The 19655-nt window shown below is 42.2% G+C and overlaps 1 long non-coding RNA gene across 1 annotated transcript; it reads right to left on the bottom strand.

Moving 5' to 3' along the window:
* Positions 1–2776: 2776 nt before the first annotated feature.
* LOC140831823 (uncharacterized) lies at positions 2777–16952 on the bottom strand. The gene is made up of 3 exons (XR_012117960.1): positions 16442–16952; positions 3290–3359; positions 2777–2903 (listed from the first exon to the last, which is right to left on the bottom strand). It is a non-coding gene; the product is annotated as an uncharacterized lncRNA (long non-coding RNA).
* Positions 16953–19655: the final 2703 nt, after the last annotated feature.

Below are 19655 nucleotides of genomic sequence, written 5' to 3'. Positions count from 1 at the left end.
TGACCAATCTGTCAAGACTAAACTCGATTTCAGTGGATCTACTGAATACAGAAGGACCTGTTGTGGGGACCCGGACGCTAATCAAGTTCTTAATCATCATTGGGACTAATTAATCAATTATAAAACAGGGTCTAAAAATTTTTCTTTTTAAATTGCAGAACGTAGTGAAATAAAACATATATACATCTCAGTATATAAAATACAAATCCTGTATTACAAAACATTTATTCAAACTAGAGTTTAACATCTAATATCAATTGTTCAAACCCTATCTCAGATCAAAGTCCGAAGTCTCCACTCTAACTCGATCTCTCCTCATCTCCTCGACCCTGAACCTGTCCCACCTGTTGTCAAGTACACATACAGACAAGACAACAGCCGGATAAACCGGTGAGAATAACTCCCAGCATAAATCAATGAAACATGCAATCATATAACAAATATAAAGCATGTAATCAGGTATCAACAATATGTAACGAATCTGAAACATAATCAATAACACACTGTCAACTATACTCGTAGCTACAAAATTCAGACTAGACTCAATCCTAGTCTAGGGATCCCGGTTCCAGAAGTTGGCATGCGTATATCGACTAGCATTAATAGAAAAGACTCCAGTTCTATCCACGCCGATATGGTATCAATCAACAGTAATAGAAAAGACTCCAGTTCTATTCACATCGATACGGTATCGATTACCAGTAATAGAGGAAGCTATTATTCTATCCACATCAATATAGTACCGATTAACAGTAATAGAAGCAACTCTAATTCTATCCACATCGATATGACATCGATTAACAGTAATAGAAGAGCTACTAATCTATCCACATCGATACAATACTGATTAACAGTAATAGAAAAAGCCACAATCCTATCCACATCGATAGCCAAACATCCAGTGACAGTCTTTGGCACAACCGCCAATACACCATCTTATGACATCGTGCAATGTGCCTGTGGCGATCCCCCTCTAACGGCACTTCTGTCATAAGATTACTCTTCTAATACCTGAAATCTATAACTCAAGAAAACAAGTATAACAATCAATCAATGCAAATATCAATGCAATAAAGTAAAGTATGTGATTTAGGGAAACCCAAGTCTAACACGACTCAAGTCCATCTCCCAATACCACATTGACTTATACCTTTCTCTTCTCGTTCAGAAGATGAAGAAGAATTCCCGACTCTATCTCGGTCCATTCCCAAATCTGTAATCACAATATTGAACAGTCACAATATCAATAAATAACCCAATCCGGAACATGCTCTGATCAATATTTAAATCAAAATATACTCTGATCAATGTCAATCGACATACGGTATCATAATACAATCTAAATCAATACCGACTCTGATCAATATCGATCAACTGATGTTTTCGACGGTATAATAATATTGTCTCGATAATCCCGTCACTCCAAACATCACAGATATAATACCAAAACTCATAATCAATACTGACATTACTCCTAATCTCAACGATAACACAAATCTGATATCGAATCTCTGTCCATATCTTTCGAAAATCATAACAAATACAGAAACAATCTGTTCTTCAATTTGACTTCAATTCTATAATATCTACTGTAGCAGGAACACCATATCTGAATCATATTCAATTCTGACAATATCATAAATTCAAATCTTGTCTAAACGTAACAAACTTACGTCTAGTTGTAGCCTGCGTCGATAGGAACACAGTACTATAATCGGATTCAAAAACAGACGGACGGATTTCTCACAAAAGACGTAAGGATTTTCGGATGAAATTCTCTTTTCTTTCTTACCTCTGAAGCAAGAATCGTACATGTATATATATATATATATATATATATATATATATATATATATATATATATACAAACTTGCATGTAAAAGAAATGTGGCATCTTTTCTTACATCTTGGTCAGCGCTCGGGCGGTAATAATTTACCGCTCGGGCGCGACCCTTTCTGCCCAAGCCTTTCGAAATGTACCCTTGGCGCTCGGGCGGTCAAAAACTACCGCCCGGGCGCCACCTTCTCTGCCCGAACTTGTTCTTGTTGAACATTGGCGCTCGGGCGGTTGTCATCTACCGCTCGGGCGCCACTACTTCTGTCCAACACTCGTGTAATTAGTATACTTTGCCCCAATCTGGTCTCGCAATGGCCCGGCTACATCATTCACTTTCGTATAATCTCAATCATATCAATTAATCACCGTCTGATTACAGGAATTAATTCTCGGGCATTACAAATGGTGTACAATCATAACCACGGACTTATCCTCTCGATGAATGATAACCACTTAGAATGTCCGAGGGAGGGTTGTTCGGTATAATCATCATATGACTACCCATCTGCATGTTTGGACATCTCTATGCCCTTACCAAGAAACGCAGTACACAACATCACAGATGCATGGGTATACAGATAAAGTATAACAACACTATAAAGCATAGGAACGCAGTACACAATCGACTAGGAACGAATTTAGAAGATGCAGTGTTTACAAATGAGTTTCAACATCTAATTACGATTCATTTGTATTAAAGCATAGTCAAGGACTTTATCTATGTTGTTTGTATAGGTATACAGATAAAGTATAACAACACCATAAAAAGTTAAATTATATTAAAATAAAGATTGTTTATTTCACTTGAGTCAATAAATTCCCTAGCCAACCGTTGGCTTGCAAGGCATCTACTCTAACATGTACATCCTAGGATGCAAAGAAAGCAAAGCAGGGCATAGTGCAGCTTAAAAGCGATGTCGAAATTAATGAGTGCATGTGCTACAACAAAGACCGCACCATAGAGAAACAAGAAAGTGGGCATTGTGCTCCGATAATGCCAATCTGGAGAGTTTAGGATGTAAATATAAAGGAGCATTTCCCACACCATAGGTGTTTCATCTCCTTGCTGTTGCTTTTAATTGAAATCCAAGTTCTCGTCAAAAAAGGAATTAATGTCATTGCGAAAATTGTGGCTAGCTCAAACAGGGAACTAGTTTCACCATATGCGATATTTTTCACATCGAGTGCTTTTATCTACCTAAGAACAAGGTAGGATCTAAAGCATATCATCTCATCACACCCCAATGTAATACACTTAGTATGAAAGTGATGTAAAGGATGGCAGCTTCAGACCCAAACGAAAGAACAAATTTTACTCATATTTCTGACCCTCAAATATAATATAATTTTGAGGTAAAAGCTTCACATGTATTAAGAAAGAACAAAGAAAAATGATCATTCATACATACTATAGAGTAAAAAAGAAGTCAATAACACAAAATCGGAACTTACAGCCGCTGCAGTGTGGCATGATACAACATGCTGCCAATGGAAAGTATCATATTTGATATTTGAAGTGATACTCACGGGAAATTTAGGGTCCGATTCCGGCATGTGTCACTAGTCCAGACGCAGGTTCTGAAATTACCCTGAGCCTGAAATCACAAATAAGATCATTAAGAGGGGGCCACGAGGGTGTCCTGGCGTAGCCCCTCCGACGCTCAAGTCAGTGACTGAGGATATATGTAGGGAGCAGCTAAGGGTGCTGCTGAAAACAATATTGAATAATCAACTTAATGCTCAAAACTAGTATTTATAAGAGAATACCTGGGCCCTTGATGAGCCTGTCTTCCTCTTGGGCTTGGGATGAGCCAGGGGATGGGCTAGAGGTAGTGGGCCCATTCCTGGGGTATCACCAGTCTCCCCCTCCCGAGTCGAACTGAATCGCAGGTTCGAAGTTCGATTAGCTGTGCTGTCCTCGGGGTAACGGGCACGAGTTGTGCATTCTTCCCCTTTCATTCTCTTTTCTCCCCCACAATTCGTCGCCCTCTCTCATACATCGAATTGCCCGTACGCTGGCTTGAACATCGCCAACCTCGCCCTAGCCCTGCACCAGCTTTGTCACTCGCCCGACACCGCCGAACCCTCGACCTCTCGCCCTACACACCAGCTTCGCCTCTTGCCCCCTGCAGCCCTGCCCTCGCCCTTTCTACCCTCGCCCCTCGTCACTTTTCCATCGCCGCCCGCCCAACACAACCAAGCCCTCGCCCTACGCCGCCTAGACCTCGCCCCCTCGGTGCTCGCCTAGAGCTCAAACCCCAGCGCCCGAGTGACTCACCCCTCGCCTTGCGCGCCCGCATGCTCACGCCCTCACGCCTGCTCGCCCTTGCTCGCACATCCTCCTGCTCGCCCTCACACACGCTCATCCAAGACACCTGCACGCTCGCCCCTCGCCCCTCGCCTTCCGCGCCTGCACGCTCGCCTGATCGCCCCAACACGTGCCACGCTTGCCCCTACCTGCTCGCCTAGCCGCCTGCCTTCGCCCGGACGCCCCGCACGCTCGCCCGGACTCCCCGCACGCTCGCCCCCACCTTCTCGCCCAGCCGCCTGCCTTAGCCCAGACTCCCCGTACGCTCGCCCTCACCTGCTCGCCCGAACTCCCCGCACGCTCGCCCCCACCTGCTCGCCCAGCCGCCTGCCTTCGCCCGGATTCCCCTCACGCTCGCCCCCACCTGCTCGCCCGGACTCCCCGCACGCTCGCCCGGCTGCCAGTTCCCGCACGCACTCGCCCAACAGCTCTGTGCGCTTGCCTTGCCAGCCTCGCCTAGGAACCCCTCGTCCGGCCTGCCCATTCTTCCCGTACGTTGAGAATTTTGATACATTCCCCGTCAGGTCGATCCCCGTAATTTTCGCAGCGGCAAACATTGTTCGGTAACGACAAACGAAATAAATTTTTCTAACACAGTATGCCCTCGTCGCCCCCATCTTCAAGATCCTCTACTAAGCTTTTGAAGGGAAATAGTTTCCACTTCCCCATGCCCTTGACTCCTCTGCTAAAATAGTTCATAGCAGGAAAATAAAATTCAACACCTCCACCATCTAACTCCTCTGCTAGGTGACGTCATAGCATGAAGATTAAATTCAACGCGCCCACCCTCTAACTACTCTGCTAGGCGATGCCTTAGCAGGAAAATAAAATCAACACCTCCACCATCTAACTCCTCTGCTAAGCCGGGCCTTAGCAGGAAAATAAAATCAACACCTCCTCCACCCTCTAACTCCTCTGCTAAGCCGGGCCTTAGCAGGAAAAATCAAATTCTCACCTCATCATCTCATAACTCCTCTGCTAAGCCGGGCCTTAGCAGGAAAATAAAATCAACACCTCCACCCTCTAACTCCTCTGCTAAGCCGGCTAAGCCGGGCCTTAGAAGGAAAATAAAATCAACATCTCCACCCTCTAACTCCTCTGCTAAGCCGGGCCTTAGCAGGAAAATAAAATTCAACGCGCCCACCCTCTAACTCCTCTGCTAGACGATTCCTTAGCACGAAAATAAAATTCAACGCGCCCACCCTCTAACTCCTCTGCTAGGCGATGCCTTAGCAGGAAAATAAAATCAACACCTCCACCCTCTAACTCCTCTGCTAAGCTAGGCCTTAGCAGGAAAATAAAATTCAACGCGCCCACCCTATATCTCCTCTTCTAGGTGATGCCTTAGCACGAAAATAAAATCAACACCTCCACCCTCTAACTCCTCTGCTAAGCCGAGCCTTAGCAGGAAAATAAAATTCAACGCGCCCACCCTCTAACTCCTCTCCTAGGCGATGCCTTAGCACGAAAATAAAATCAACACCTCCACCCTCTAAATCCTCTGCTAAGCCGGGCCTTAGCAGGAAAATAAAATCAACACCTCCACCCTCTACTCCTCTGTTAGGCGATGCCTTAGCAGGAAAAATTTAACTTTTCTCCCCCCCACTCTTCTCCTCCACTAGGCGCTGCCTAAGTAGGTAAAACAAAATTCATATAATCCTCATAATACAAGAACAACCATGAACTTAATATAAGAACTTGGCTTTATTAAATATCAACTGATAACGTAAGACAAATTCAGGAACGAAATACATCAAAAATGAAGTAAAGATATTCTCTAAGGTGGTAAGCGTTCCCATGCCTCTTTAGAGCCTTACCTAGCGCATTCTCCAACTTTCCTCTCAGCTCCCCTTGAACCTCCACAGGACAAAGTTACCGATTTAGAAGCTTCTCCGAATGACTCTACAACTGCAAGAGTGAGCTCAAGCTTCCATGCGAATGCTCGTGACCTCTCTTTTCTTTTTCCTTCACGATTCTTTCATAACAACGACGCACAGGACTCCGACTCCTTTTCCCACAGGAAACTTAAGCTTCTGATGATAACTTGAAGCTACTGCTCTAAAATCCTTCAGGTTTGGTCGTCCTAGAATTCCACTATACGCTGACGTGGTATCTACTACTATAAGGCTTGAGATTTCTTTATTAGTCTTCATTGAGTTGAGACTCGGAAGATATGAGTATGCATGACATGTAATGAGAATTTTTGAATAAAGGAATATTGCACCCGCGCCTAGAAAAGGACTGCACCCGCGGTCATTAATCCTGAATTTGTGAAGGGGATGCCGAAACAATACCGCACCCGCGGTAGAGATATGACCGCACCCGCGGTTGATGGCCTGTAGGGTAGGAGTTTTATTACGAACCATGACCGCACCTGCGGTCGTCGAATGTTGGGAAATTAAAAGACATGCCGTGAGTTGAGCGCACCCACGCTGGTGAAGCCACTGCACCCGCGATCTTACGTGTTTATTGAAAAATAAACCATGTGTCCTAGGCCATGCATACTTAATGTGTTGTCTCTCCATCCTTGTGTTTCAGAAGCAAGAACCGAGAATATTTCCAGGAAAGCCACAAGCTTCTTCATAGCTTAGAATTTGATTTGTGCAAGATTTAGCCATCCAAACATAAATCCAATTTCGGTTTTGAGTTCCTCTCTTCAAGGACTTCGAAAGGATGTAAGTATGATTCATTTTCAACATGTTTCAAAATTCAGATATGAGAGGAATTATGATTTAAGTTCTAGAATATGTTCTTGAAATTATAAATGTTGTTGAATCGTAACAGATTGATTATCGGATGTCGTATGCGATTGGTATGAAATTCCAGCATGTATATGATTGAAAATGTTCATATTTCAGAGTTTAGAGTGTGTTATGAAGAGAATGGTGAATTGTGGATATTGATTATATTGTGTTGAATTGACCGGTATCTAGAAATTACGTCGTTATGCCGTCAAATTGTATTCAGATTGAATATGGAATCCTATATGTAGTGTTGGGGACTAGAAATTGATAGAATGTACTTTGATCATGCCATTTCATATTTGTATTGACAACTTTGGTAGCAAGACTTCGACTACGACAGATTGTTCGACGAAAGGTATAATTCATGTTTTGTTTGGGGAAGACACAACTCAAATGAGATTCAATTTAAGTTTTCCCGAACTAGATGTTCGGTAGTATCGTCGCATTGGAGCAGTTCGACTCCGTATGTAGACACTCGATAAAGACATGACCGAAGTCTAGGAATAAGACATACAGTTAACCCGATTGGGAGGGTAGGTAACAGACAGCGACTTCTTATTCATACCGGGATCCCTAGAGTAGAGTCGACTTGAGTCATGACATGATTTGATTATTATTGCATGCTTATATTGAATTGGTTTCATAGACTATGGAACCTATTGTTTTTGATTTATTGATGATAGTTGTTTCATGATTCATACGCTGTTTATGCATGCATACCATGTTTTATACTGGGATTTGTTTTCACCGGAATTTCGGCTGTTGTTATGTCTGTATGTGTGCATACAAAAAGTTGGGGAAGGATCAGGGTCACGACCGAGATGAGAGATGGACATAGCGTGGTGATCACGGGCGTAGAAGATGAACTAGTAGTTGTACTTTTGACATGTACTGTATTTGAATACTGGTTTGTAGAATATGGATAAAACAAGACATGTATATTATGTGTGTTATAATGAAATAAATATAGAACTATCTTTTGCTTGAGTTATAAACATTTGATTTAATGTTAAAAGCAAAAAAAAAAATTTGACCCACGTTTTCTAACAACGATTCGATTAATCCCGTAAAGAACTGAGTTAGAGCCCGGGTCCCCACAACAGGTGGTATCAGAGCAGTAGGTTCTGTAGACTGAGATAGAATTGAGTGAGCGGGGTAGATCGAGTCATCTTCCTTGCTTTATGATGTGCTAGCATGGTTTATTGCTTTCCCTATTACATGTTGTATTGTTATCTGAATTGACTTACAGCATGTACTCGTAAAGACTGAACCAGAACAGATTCTGGATCAGAGGCATATGATCAGAGGAGGGCTGAGACAGATTGTATAGATTGTGTATTAATCTGTTTGATATTCAGATATGCCGCCTCGATGAGTACCGCAACCAGCAGCAGGCCGGACACCAGAACAGGGCAGTACATCCAGTTATCCGATGGACTTGACTGCCACACCGATGGAGACTTTGCTTAAACGGTTTCAGTGTTTCCGACCACCGACACTGAAAGGCACAGAAAATGCAGTCGAATGTGAGAGTTGGTAAGAGGATATCGAGATGCTATTCGAATCCCTTGAGTACACTGATGATCGACGAGTGAAATTAGTGGGGCACCAATTTCAAGACGTAGCAAAGAGTTGGTGGATCCTTATGAAGAGAGCATTGGAGCACCGTGGCACACAGATCACCTGGAAAGTGTTCAAGACTGAGTTCTATCAGCGATTCTTTCCGGTGTCATACCGAAAGGATAAGGGTGCCGAGTTCGCCAACCTGAGGCAGGGACAACTGAACATCGAGGAGTATGTTGCTAAGTTTTCGTCATTACTCAGATTCGCTCCTCATGTTGCCGAGAATGAAGAGGCCGTTGCGGATCAGTTTATAAACGGCTTGAATCCAGACATATTTACCTTGGTGAACACCGGTAAACCCAATAACTTTACTGATGCGTTGAATCGCGCCAAGGGAGCGGAAGCTGGATTACTTAGGCAACGAAGCATTCCTTATGTTGCGCCGACTCCTAGACCGCCACTACCTTCAGTTCAACCCCGTCCTCGATTTGAGAGCAGTGGTAGCAGCAGTGGAAGAAAAGATCAGTTGAAAGCGAAGGGAAACAGTTCAAAAGATCAGGGAGCAGTTCGTCGAGCTCCAGCGGGTCACGACAGAGAGGTCCTGGCCAGAGTACCGAGTACACAGGTGTGTATTGCAGTTCTTGTGGAGGTAGACATGCCACTGAGCAGTGTCAGGGTGTGATGGGCAGATGTAACATATGTAGGCAACAGGGACATTTCGCCAAGGTCTGTCCGCAGATGGGTTCACGGAGATCTCAGGGTGGAGGGTCTTCTGCGTCAGTAGCTCAGCCTGAGAGGCAAGCTTCGTCTATCCATTCCTTTCAGCCCACTTCTACACAGACACAGCCAAGAGCCAGAGGTAGCCAGACAGGGAGCCAGCCTCCCAGACAACAGGCTCAGGTGTTTGGATTGACAGAGGAGCAAGCCCAAGATGCACCGGACAATGTGATCGCAGGTAAATGTTTTCTTTGCGGTTATCCTGCCTATGTTTTGATAGACACAGGTGCATCTCATACATTCATTTCTGAGTGCTTTGCATTGTTGCATGCTTTGCCTGTCGAGTCCTTAGCTACTGTAGTGTCTATTTCTTCTCCGTTGGGAAGTGGTCTTATATCTATGACTTCAGTTAGACATTGTACACTACAGTTTGAGGGACATGAAATTGATTTAGATTGTATTTTACTTGGGATAGCTGATTTTGATTGTATTGCTGGCATTGATATGTTAACCAAGTACCGAGCCACTGTAGACTATTTCCAGAAGATTGTCAGGTTCAGACCAGAGATGACTGACGAGTGAAAATTCTACGAGAAGGGTTCCAGATCTCGGATTCCCTTAGTGTCTGTTTTGACTATGACCAGATTGTTGCAACAAGGAGCAGAAGGGTTCCTTATTTATTCAGTAGATTTACTGAAGCCGAGCTTGACATTGGCAGATTTGCCAGTGGTTTGCGAATTTGCAGATGTATTCCCAGAGGAGATTGCAGGGTTACCTCCAGCTCGAGAGGTAGATTTTAATATTGATCTTATTCCTGGTACCGTTCCTACATCTCGAGCTCCGTATAGGATGGCGCCGATAGAGTTGAAAGAATTGAAAGCACAGTTAGAAGATCTTTTGACCAAGGGATACATTAGACCGAGTGCGTCGCCTTGGGGCGCACCAGTGCTATTTGTGCGGAAGATAGATGGTTCTATGCGATTGTGTATTGACTACCGGCAACTGAACAAGGCGACGGTAAAGAATAAGTACCCATTGCCTCGCATTGATGATTTATTTGATCAGTTGCAGGGATCCTCTGTTTATTCCAAGATTGATCTGAGATCTGGATATCACCAGCTGCGAGTACGAGATATTGATATACCAAAGATAGTATTCCGAACCAGGTATGGACATTATGAATTTATTGTCATGCCTTTTGGTTTAACGAATGCTCCAGCGGTGTTTATGGGGTTGATGAACCGTGTCTTTCAGAGTTATTTTGATGAGTTTGTGATTGTTTTTATTGATGACATTCTGGTGTATTCTAAGAGTATGAGTGAGCATGCAGATCATTTGAGGATTGTATTATAGACATTGAGAAAAGAGAGATTGTATGCCAAACTGTCCAAGTGTGAAGTTGAGACAGGTTGTCTTCTTGGGTCATATCATATCTAGAGATGGTTTTTCTGTGGATCCGAGTAAAGTGGAAGCTGTGATTAGTTGGCCGAGACCGACTTCGGTGCCTGAAATACGCAGTTTCATGGGTTTAGCAGGGTACTATAGACGATTCATCAAAGATTTCTCCAGCATTGCGAAACCGATTACCTAGTTGACACAGAAGAACGCGCCATTTTTATGGTCCGAGGATTGAGAGCCTAGCTTCCTAGAGTTGAAGCAGAGGCTGACCACTGCACCTGTCTTCATGATTCCTTCAGGTACTGGCGATTTCGTGGTATATTGTGATGCATCCCACAGAGGGCTAGGATGTGTTGTTATGCAGCGAGGTCATGTGATTGCATATGCCTCTAGACAGCTGAAGCCAAACGATATTCGATACCCAATTCATGACATTGAATTGGCTGCTATCGTATTTGCACTAAAGATTTGGCGTCATTATCTTTATGGCGAGAAATTTGAGATCTACTCTGATCATAAAAGCCTGAAGTATCTATTTTCTCAATCAGAATTGAACATGAGACACCGCAGATGGCTCGATTTGTTGAAGGACTTTGATTGTGAAATCAAATACTATCCAGGGAAATCAAATGTAGCAGCGGATGCCTTGAGTCGAAAGGTTTGTGCTCTATCCTTGTCGATGATAGGTGTTACGAATATGATTGAAAACTGTTGTTTGTCTAGATTAGCATTTGATACAGGTAGTAGACCATTGCGACTTGCTTTGATTCAAGTTGAGCCAGACTTGATTATGAGAATCAAAGAAGCCCAAAGAACAGATCAGAATGTTCAGAAGTCAATTCAGATGGTCAGATCAGGACATTAATCTGAATATCGGGTACATGATTTTGTTCTGTATGTGAATAACCGTCTTGTGGTGCCAGATGTTTCAGAGTTAAAACAACAGATCTTATCAGAAGCGCACTGTAGTCGGTTTAGCATTCATCCTGGAGGCCGAAAAATGTACAACGATTTGAGGACACAATTCTGGTGGAAACAGATGAAGACAGATATTGCAGAATTTGTGTCTAAGTGCTTAAATTGCCAACAGCTGAAGGCTGAGAGAAAGAAGCCCGGAGGTTTACTTCAGAGTTTGTCTGTTCCAGAATGGAAATGGGATAAAATTTCCATGGATTTCGTGACGAAGTTACCTCGATCGTCCACAGGCTGTGACGCGATTTGGGTAATTATTGACAGATTGACCAAATCTGCATGTTTTATTCCGTACAGAATGACGTATCGGCATGATCAGATGGCAGAGATATATGTCCGAGAGGTAGTCAGATTGCATGGTGTGCCGAAGTCTATCGTATCAGATCGTGATCCACGATTCACTTCACACTTCTGGCACAGTTTGCAGCAGGCTCTAAGTAGGACATTACACCTGAGTACTGCTTATCATCCCCAGACAGACGGACAGTCAGAGCGGACTATCCAGACTTTAGAGGATATGCTGAGAGCTGTAGTACTAGACTTTGGTACTAGTTGGCAAGATTCACTACCTTTGTGTGAATTCTCGTACAACACAACAGCTATCAGACGAGTATCGAGATGGCACCGTTTGAAGCTTTGTATGGCAAGAAGTGCAGATCTCCGTTATACTAGGATGATATATCTGAGGTACCAGAACTTGGGCCTGATATGATTCGTGAAATGACTGAGAAGGTTAAGATCATTCAGAAAAGGATGAAGACGGCACAGGATAGGCAAGCCAAATATGCTAATATCAGACGTAGACCAATAGTATTTGAATCAGGAGACAGAGTATTTTTGAATATTTCCCCTTTCAGAGGCGTTGTCAGATTTGGAAAACGCGGGAAGTTGTCTCCGAGATACATCGGTCCATACGAGATTCTTGAGAAGATTGGCGATCGAGCATATCGACTAGCTCTTCCTCCTTCTCTATCCGGGATACATGGCGTTTTTCATGTATCAATGCTGCATAGATACATGCCAGATATTTCTCATGTCATTCAGCCTGATGAAGCTGAGCTTGATCAGACTTTGAGCTATGTTGAGCAACCGATACAGATTCTTGATAGGAAGGAAAAGCAGCTCAGAACGAAGACTATTCCGCTATTGAAAGTCCAGTGGAGTCGTCATGGCATCAAGGAAGCGACTTGGGAGACAAAAGCAGATATGAGAAAGCGATATCCCGAGTTATTTCGATGATGTAAGTATTTATTCAGTTTTGATTATATTGCCTATCATACTTGCATTGATAGAATTACTGGCGATTTCGAGGACGAAATCATTTCTTAGAGGGGGAGAAATGTAAGGCTTGAGATTTCTTTATTAGTCTTCATTGAGGTGAGACTCGGAAGATATGAGTATGCATGACATGTAATGAGAATGTTTGAATAAAGGAAGATCGCACCCGCGCCTAGAAAAGGACTGCACTCGCGGTCATTAATCCTGAATTTGTGAAGGGGATGCCGAAACAATACCGCCCCCGCGGTTGATGGCCAGTAGGGTAGAATTTTTAGTACGAACCATGACCGCACCCGCGGTCCGGGAAATCAAAAGACATGCCGTGAGTTGAGCGCACCCACGCTGGTGAAGCCACCGCACCCGCGGTCTTACGTGTTTACTGAAAAATAAACCATGTGTCCTAGGCCATGCATACTTAATGTGTTGTCTCTCCATCCTTGTGTTTCAGAAGCAAGAACCGAGACTAATTTCCAGGAAAGGCACAAGCTTCTTCATAGCTTAGAATTTGATTTGTGCAAGATTTAGCCATCCAAACTTAAATCCAATTTCGGTTTTGAGTTCCTCTCCTCAAGGACTTCGAAAGGATGTAAGTATGATTCATTTTCAACATGTTTCGAAATTCAGATATGAGAGGAATTATGATTTGAGTTCTAGAATATGCTCTTGAAATTATAAATGTTGTAGAATCGTAAACGGATTGATTATCGGATGTCGTATGTGATTGGTATGAAATTCCAACATGTATATGATTGAACATGTTCAGATTTCAGAGTTTAGAGTGTGTTATGAAGAGAATGGTGAATTGTGTACATTGATTATATTGTCTTGAATTGACCGGTATCGAGAAGTTACGTCGTTATGCCGTCAAATTGTATTCAGATTGAATATTGAATCCTATATGTAGTGTTGGGGACTAGAAATTGATAGAATGTACTTTGATCATGCCATTTCAGATTTGTATTGGCAACTTTGATAGCAAGACTTCGACTACGACAGATTGTTCGACGAAAGGTATAAATCATGTTTTGTTTGGGGAAGACACAACTCAAATGAGATTCAATTTGAGTTTTCCCAACAAAATCACATACTAGATTATGTTTATATTTTGAATGTAATGCCTTGTTTATAGATTCATATTCAAGCCTTGAGATAGGAGTCATTGACAGATTTGTCAAACTAGATGTTCGGTAGTATCGTCGCATTGGAGCAGTTCGACTCCGTATGTAGACACTCGATACAGACATGACCGAAGTCTAGGAATAAGACGTACAGTTACCCCGATTGGGAGGGTAGGTAACAGACAGCGACGTCTTATTCATACCGGGATCCCTAGAGTAGAGTCGACTTGAGTCATGACATTATTTGATTGATATTGCATGCTTATATTGAATTGGTTTCATAGACTATGGAACCTATTGTTTTTTATTTTATTCATGATAGTTGTTTCATGATTCATATGCTTTTTATGTATGCATACCATGTTTTATATTGGGATTTGTTTTCACCGGAATTTCCGGCTGTTGTTATGTCTGTATGTGTGCATAACAACAGGTGGGGCATGATTAGGGTCACGACCGAGATGAGAGATGGACATAGCGTGGTGATCACGGGCGTAGCAGATGAACTAGTAGTTGTACTTTTGACATGTACTGTATTTGAATACTGGTTTGTAGAATATGGATAAAACAAGACAAGTATATTATGTGTGTTTTAATGAAATAAATATAGAACTATCTTTTGCTTGAGTTATAAACATTTGATTTAATGTTAAAAGCAAAAAAAATTTGACCCACGTTTTCTAACAACGATCCGATTAATCCCGTAAAGAACTGAGTTAGAGCCCGGGTCTCCACAACTACAGTGAAGGCTATCATCTCTGTTACCCGCCGAGGATCAGCCCCCAAGGATAGGGGAAGAACAATCTCACCCAAAGGCAAGATGACGTGTTCTGCAAACCCATACAGCGGGGTGGATACCGGCTCAAACTCAAATCCTCTCATCTTCATTTGATCCAACGTGCTCTTGAACAAGACGTTCACGGAGCTTCTATTATCAATAAATATTCTTGCCACATCATAATTGGCAATGGTGGTCGTTACCACCAAGGCATCATTATGTGGAGTTACAACGCCTCGGAGGTCTTCCGGCCCAAAGCTGATGACGGGGTCTTGTGGTAAGTCTGCACCCCTAGATATCTCAAAGTTCTCCAACCTTCTCCCATGTGCCTTCCGAGCTCGCCCAAAGTCTCCATCAGTAGCACCCCCCGAGATCATATGAATCATTCCTCTCGTAGGGTGGTTATCCTCATTCAATCCCCTCCTCGGTTCCACGAGCTCCTGAGGGACATCTTGACATCGACCTTCCCCTCTCTGCTCACCCATCCTATGATTTATCCATGGAGGGCCTTGACAACGCCTAGGGGGCAAGCGAGACCTTTGTCGACTCCTGAATGAGGATCCTTCTCGTCTATCCCGTGAAGGCAATCTAGCACTTCACCCAACCCTGCGCGACTTCTCCCACCTCCCCGCGGGCTCCCTCACCTCCATCACCTCGTCCCGACTCCTATCTAGGGGAACATGGGATGAGAATTGTCTTCTACTACTAGTTCTGTCTTCCTCTCTTTCTCTCGCATCCCTCTTCCTTCCTCCTTTCTCCACTCCCTCAACTCTACTTCTTCCGTGATGGTTCTCCATCCTTCTGTACCGTTGGGCATCTTCCAAGTTTACATATTTCTCAGCTCGAGCCAACGCTCTACTAAAATTTGGAGGAAGTCCTTCTTCTAAACTGGCTAGTGAAAAGGGACTTCCTCTCTTGGGTGCCGACGCTCTACTTCCCAACTGCTGTCTCAACATCTGTATTTCCTTCCACATTTCTCTCATCTCACCAATCTCCCCACTTTGGTGGGCCTGTGTCTCTTCAACCCTGCTCTGGTGGCCCTCAGCATTTTCCTCTTGCTCTTGGCGAGTGGCTTGCTCTTCAGCAAACATAGATTCTTGGTTCCTTTTCATAGCCTAATCCACTGTCCGAGTGATAAAGTGGCCCAATTGCTCCAGGGTCAAGTTCCCCACATTTTCATTAGGACGGGGTTGCTCGACCCTATTCTCTTGACGAGGTTGTTCTGTTCTCTCCTCCTGATGGGGTTGTTCCTGCCTTGCCTCAGCATGAGACTGTTAGGGTCCCCTCTGAGGACGCGATGTGGCTGAGGTAGCTCTTCTACTCCCTCTCTTACCTACCATCTCTACGTCTCAACTCAAATGTTCCCACAGACGGCGCCAAGTGATACTCACGGGAAATTTAGGGTCCGATCCGGCAAGTGTCTCTAGTCTAGACGCAGGTTCTGAAATTACCCTGAGCCTGAAACCACAAATAAGATCGTTAGGAGGGGGCCAGGAAGGTGTCCTGGCGTAGCCCCTCCGATGCTCAAGTCAGTGACTGAGGATATATGGGGGGAACAGCTAAGGGTGCTGCTGAAAACAATATTGAATAATCAACTTAATGCTCAAACCTGGTATTTATAAGAGATTAACTGGGCCCTTGATGGGCCTGTCTTCCTCTTGGGCTTGGGATGAGCCAGGGGATGGGATAGAGGTAGTGGGCCCATTCCTGGGGTATCATGAAGGACACTAAATCTTTTCTCAAAACGTTGTCTCAATGCATTCACGAGACCAATGAGTGCTAAAATGATGCACGGAACATTAGAGATGGTGTTGAAATACTCAGCGATATAGGAAGAGTAAGCATAATTAGGTTCACACCACTCGTGTGTTGACGTGACGCGGCCCCCAAAAATTGATACTCCAACAGTAATTCTCAATAAGTAGGCCCAAATCTTAGCCCCTTTGAAAATCTTATCAGAATGTTGATACTCTCCACAATCCCTACAAATGAAATGCAGTAGAATCCACATGAATATATGCATATTCCTAAAGATACACAAAATAAACGAAGTACCTCCATAACAACTATCACAGTACCACCTAAACCACAATGTTTGAATTCTCATAATGAAATAAAACACACGTAAAATGTGGAAGCTAAAAATAAGAAAAAAAATTATAAAAACCATCATAGGTAACAAATCCAAGGGAAAGAAGTCAAAACTTTCCATGTAAGTACATTGAAGACCCGCGGGAGTGGGGGGGGGGGGGGGGGGTTCCCTTTATCAAAAAATGAAAGCAAAATGTTGGGTAGAGAGGGATTGATTCAGATCATTTACTGAATAAACTGAGTAACAAGAACCATGTCCTTCAACCCTTAACCGTTAAGAATCAGATCTAGATAATGCAAGGACCATTGTCCTTAATTTCAATTCTTGACCCTCTTGGAAAAAAATAAAGAGTTTAATTACTTCTCTATTAAAATAACCAACATTCTGAACCAAACAAATTCTTTGCATCAAATCGATGCTCTAGAAAGTTTCCTGCTCCAGGTAATATTCAGGCATCGATATATCTCTTGAATTTATAAACAAGAATCCTACAACAAACAGATTATTGAGGGTCTTGGGTTTCCAACCAGTATAACAAGGTTACAGTACTATCTGAATCTTTTAAATCTAAAACCAAAACTAGAACTTGCACCAGAATCCCAATTGTAATGTTCGACATTTCAGCCCATTTTCCATTCGATAGGATGATCCATCAATTAGACACGGCCAATTACAAGCCATATTGATCTTTACCTCGATTCTTTCGAAAAGCCCATCAATTAATCTTCAATTTCAGTATAAAAAACTCCCCTTGGTTTCCGATATCATCCCAAAAATCAATCTCATCATTCAAACCAATGCTATGTTAGAGTAGATGCCCTGCAAGCCAACGGTTGGCTAGGGAATTTATTGACTCAAGTGAAATAAACAATCTTTATTTTAATATAATTTAACTTTTTATGATCTTGTTATACTTTATCTGTATACCAATGCAAACATCATAGATAAAGTCCTTGATTATGCTTTAATACAAATGAATCGTAATTCGATGTTGAAACTCATTTGTAAACACTGCATATTCTAAATTCGTTCCTAGTCGATTCAGCCGCCTAAAACAGGGATAAAGGTCGCTTGAGCTCGAGACTATCATCTGTGATGTTGTGTACTGCGTTTCTTGGTAAGGGCATAGAGATGTCCTGTAGGGCCCAAATTCAGTACACTATAACCCATGCATTTATTTAATTATTACAGCATTTATTTAATTTTAAAACGAGTCTTAGTAGTGCATGATTTATTTAAATGCATTATTTTAAATTAATTATGTTTATACGGTGCACGTTAAAATGTTTTTCGAGTTTCATGTTTCAGGCGATTATTCGAGGCAGGATCGAGGAAAAGACCGGGGACGGTTCTTGGCAATTTAAAATGCGGTATTTTATTTTAAAAGTTAGGAAGGGGTATTTTAAATAATTTATTTAGTTTAGAATTTTAAAGCCTTATTTAGGTGTTTAGTTATTTAAGAGTTTAAAACTTTTAAAATTAGTATATTTGTGTGCATTATTTTAATTGAGGGATTTTATTAAAGTTTAAAGAGTGTTAATATTTTAAACATTTTTATTTATTACTTAATTAAGAAATTTTTCCTAATTTACTAATCACACACACACACACACACTTTTACACACACTAATAAACGCCTAAACACACACACATTCAGATTTCCACTTCTTTTATTTTAAAAAAAAAAGAGAAAAACCTAGGGTCTCCTTCCCAAGTGTGCAGCCGCCCCTCCCTTTCGGTTCCAGCAAGATTTAGTTGGATTTTATTCAAACAAAATCGTGCCACGCTCGTCCTGGATCGACCCTCACTCCGTCTCCGCTTCGGTATCGCCGTTACGGTATTTCAAATTATCCAAGGCACGTATATTCTGTTATTTCTACATCGATCTCGTCATATTATGTGTCGTGTTATTTTTATGCATAAAATTTTATGTATGATGTTCGTCGCTTGAGCAGAAAACGATTTGGATCAGTTATGAAGTAAGTGTTAGATCTCAAATCCCTTTTTTTCTGTTCTTTGGAAAACTGCAATTTTTCGGTCGGGATTCTGAGAAAACTTTTAATACAAAAATTGTAGAAATTTTTTATACCTTCGATTTGATGTAAAATTCGAAATATTTGGATAAAAATTGGGTGAGTTATTATGTTTTTCGTTGGACTGCTCAAACTTCTTTTTCAGAAAATTATGTGTTGATGTGTTTTTGAGATTTTATTGTTGCAGGCTTCGTTGGGAATCAACGGGTGATCGTTGCTGCGTCTAGATATGTTATGGGATGTATCTAGGTGTTAATTGGTGGTTCGTTTGGGTCGGAATTGGCTTGAGATGTAAAAAAAGTCGTAGGAAGTGAAACGATGCCGAATTACGGGTTATTGTTGAATTGAAGTTACTTGTCGATGTTTGGGAACATTCGGGGTGTTTCTATGAGTTTGAATCAATGTAATAACATCCTAGGATGAGTCTTGAGGTGTTGGTTCATGGTCCTTAGGCTTGGATTGAAATGGTGAATAAATAAGTTAGTGAATTTTCGTGAGTTTGCAAGTCCAGTGCCTTCCCGGACCCCTACACGGAGTCCGTGTCCGTTTTCCTTCAAAAATAAGAAATTCCAGAGCCTACCCGGACCCGTACACGGACGGGGTACGTGTACCCCTTTTGAAATTTTTTTTTTAAAAAAAAACAAATTTTGTTTTTAGGATTTGCTTCGGGGTTCTATATCATGGTTTAACACCATGGTTAAAATTTATTTATGTAAAAATATAGGATTTTTTTTTTGGTTTTAAGTCATGGTTTAGTACGATGATTATACGAGGTCAAGTCTGGAGCGAACTAGAATGTCATAAGCTACTTATTCAC

Source organism: Primulina eburnea, chromosome 5 (assembly GCF_022965805.1).
Source record: "Primulina eburnea isolate SZY01 chromosome 5, ASM2296580v1, whole genome shotgun sequence".
Classification (NCBI taxonomy): Eukaryota; Viridiplantae; Streptophyta; class Magnoliopsida; order Lamiales; family Gesneriaceae; genus Primulina; species Primulina eburnea.
Note: the sequence above shows the minus strand (reverse complement) of the source record. Positions and strands in the feature narration are given on the sequence as shown.